A 3,538-nucleotide genomic window follows, 5' to 3' on the forward strand; every position below is an offset into this window, starting at 1 on the left:
GAAAACAAGAGGCATATATCACATGAACACATGGGCCACGAGGGCATTAGGAATAGGAGTCACATCGGGCATATGTCACATGGGAAGAATGTAGTTGTCTTCATTGATAGTAGCCAAAAATCTCGGGTGTATAGGCCGTAAAATCCATTTCTGGTATAGATCCTTGTAGACTTGTAATAAAGTCCCTAGGCAAGCTTATATAAGCCAGCAAACAGTAAAATGTGAAATTGGCAGATGATATAATTTAGGACAAACATATATTTTATTTATTTATCATCACCAAAAGTATACTCAACAGGTATACTCGAAAAACAGAAAACAGATACAAGCAAATATTAGTACACGCATAAGCAATAACAGAGAACATGGCTGCTCCGATCCTTCAAAGTGTTTCATGTCCATTGGTAATTGTTTTTGGAACCCACACTAGATTACCTGATGGGAAAAAGTGACAGACAGGTGATGTTCCTGGTAATATACCGAGCACTCGGAAGGATACATGGGATGGATTCCATTCAGAGGTATCCAAGTGACAAACAGCAATTGCTTCCAGCCTATCACCATTTGCATCATTCCTTAATGAAACCTTGAACACCTTGCTTTTGGTAATTGTGTAATGACAGTAGAAAACCGAGTATGCGCAAGGCATGGTATGACACGCCACCATCTTAGGAGCTGCAACATCTTGTGGAGCATCCAAAATAGTATAGTTTTGAGGATAATTCAGAGGAATACTTGAGTACTCCTCTGAAAAATCATGAGTTGTTGTGGTGGTCAGAGCTTCGATTGGGTTTTTTCTTCCATAATTCCATGCACAAAATCGAGCATTGCCTCCACTGATGTGGCACAGTACTTTGTCTCTCCCTTTATGGGTGAATCTTCACATACTCTCAATGTTTGCTCCATGGCTTTTGCTTGTGGAGAATCTTTAGAGAACGAGAAACGCTGAAGAAGGTTTGGGAGTTCCTTCAATGAAAGTGGAATGGAATCGGCTGCTTCTTTGGGGAAGAATTGCAGAGAAGAAGCAAGATCCCTTATTGGAAAGGAGACAGTTATTGCTTTCCCTGACTTTAGATCATCCATAAGGAAGAAAACTCGTAGAGAAGGATCTATATGATCCATATGGGATGATGAATGGATATGTTCATTCTCTTTTAGCGCTTGTTGATGCTTGACTTCAGCTCCCTGTTTATAGAAAAAGGGGATTGATTGAGTATTCTCTTTTAGCGCTTGTTGATGCTTGTCTTCGGCTCCCTGTTTATAGAAAAAGGGGATTGATTGAGTATTCTCTTTTAGTGCTTGTTGATGCTTGTCTTCAGCTCCCTGTTTATAGAAAAACGGGATTGATTGAGTATTCTCTTTTAGCGCTTGTTGATGCTTGTCTTCAGCTCTCTGTTTATAGAAAAAGGGGATTAATTGAATATTCTCTTTTAGCCCTTGTTGATGCTTGTCTTCAGCTCCATGTTTATAGAAAAACGGGATTAATTACTGTGTGAAGATTGTCTTGTACATGTCTTTGAACTTCAAACTTGTTATTGGCAGGGTTTAAAAACAGGAATGTACTATCTAAGATCACGCGCTGCAGCTGATGCTATCAAGTTCACTGTTGACACTTCCATGCTAAAGGAATCAACCATTACAACTTGTTTTACTCTCTCATCATAAACTCAATATGTTCATTTTTACTAAACGCGTTTGAAACTCAAATGCAGGAAAAACCAGAGACTGCAGTTGACGAAGAAACTAAAATGGCTCAGATGGTGTGCTCTTTGAGTAACCGCGATGAGTGTATGGCTTGTGGAAGTTTATTGAGGATCCAGCTGTCACTAAGGATAAGCAGTTAGCTGAAGTTAGTTAATTCACTAAAATTCCAGCTGTATTAGTATGTTAGTTAACTAACTACAGATTAGTTTTACACTCTATCATAGTTAACTAACTATAGATTAGTTCTACATACTACTATAGTTAGGATATATATAGATGCATTGTATCAGATATTAATTCAATCTAAGCTTTACTCAATGAAACAGTTACTTTCTTCCCTGCTTAGACCGTAAATCTCCATTAGCATTTCTTTTTGGTCTCAAGGAAAGTTCCTTGCATGGAACTTTACAAAGTTAGATGCTTTTATGCAGATAACCAGAAGCATTTTGAACTTTTGGGTTTTGTTATTTATCTTTTCCCTGCCTGCTGGGAAAGCTTAGTATCGATAGGTCATATCGCGATGTGGCTTGTATTAATGTCCCTAGTTGAATCTGGTTTAACTCTTTGTACATATATATTAGGTTATAGTATCTTGCTATAACAACCACGCTAGTAATTCCTTTATATCAGCAAAAATGGTAAACTTGATGAGTCTATCCACCTACAAGTTTGAATTTGCTGTAATGCATATCTTAATGTATCAGTGATGAAATTGTGTTAATGCCAAGAAAAATAGCTCTGGATTACCTATATTTCCTTACTGTTCTTTTTAAAAAAAAATAAAAAAATGATAAAATAAGTCAAATTTTAAAAAGAAATCATAATATTTACTTTTAAACTAAGTTTTGTAGTTGATATTTTCCCGCTATTCCTTTCAATAGTCAAAAAAATTATAAAGCTCAAGTCAATATTATTAAAAATAAATGATGTCTTTAAAAATTTGTATAACCAATAAAGAAGTCAAAAGGTATGAGTTATTTAGTTATTCGCTGACTTAATAATATAAGAAAACATTCAAGTAAACGACATTACTGTCCCTTTTATTATCACTAGATAATGTTGCCCGTGCTATGCACGGGTCCAATAATATAAATGGTATGTTTTGAGGCTAATAACCGAGTTTTTGAAGTGGTTGTTTGTGTGGATAAAGGAATAAGTTTTTTTTATCACAAACCTGTACTTTCTTTGACGCTATTTAAGGCATAATAAGACTACCCACATACAAGATTTTTGAAATATTTTATGTTGTCAATTATCATGATTTATAGTATTTTTACGATAGATTCACTTCAGGAATCGGTGGAATTTTTTGTATTTTTTCAAAACATATTTTATGTTGTCAATTATCATGATTTATAGTATTTTACGCAATTTTTAAATATTAAAAAAACAAAAAAAAAATAAGACAAATAAATTAAAATGGACCCAATATATGTTATTTTTGTTGCCTCAATTTATGTGACACAAATGAAATTTGGAGAGTCATCCAAATTATCATATTTTTAAAAAAAATGTTTTAAGTTATTAATTATTGTGATTTATAATATTTTTATGTAACTTTGAAATAACGTACATTATTGGTCACTTTGTCCTAATTTATGTGACATGGATAAAATTACAAAATTAACCCTTTTAAAATGTCTTGCAGATATTTTAAGTTGTTAATTATTATTATTTATAATACTTTTTTGGTAATTTTAAAATGATATGTGTTATTTTTTCTGTCCCAATATATGTGAGCCTAATAGAAATCTAAGAGTCAACCTATTTTATTATATAACTTTTAAATATTTTAAATTGGTAATTATTGTAATTTTTAATGCTTTTTAAGTCA

At 33.2% G+C, this 3,538-nt stretch overlaps 1 pseudogene; it reads right to left on the reverse strand.

Moving 5' to 3' along the window:
- Positions 1-382: 382 nt before the first annotated feature.
- On the reverse strand, positions 383-1,637 carry LOC125850895 (BURP domain protein USPL1-like; annotated as a pseudogene).
- Positions 1,638-3,538: the final 1,901 nt, after the last annotated feature.

This window comes from Solanum stenotomum, unplaced genomic scaffold (genome assembly GCF_019186545.1).
Source record: "Solanum stenotomum isolate F172 unplaced genomic scaffold, ASM1918654v1 scaffold20257, whole genome shotgun sequence".
Lineage (NCBI taxonomy): Eukaryota > Viridiplantae > Streptophyta > Magnoliopsida > Solanales > Solanaceae > Solanum > Solanum stenotomum.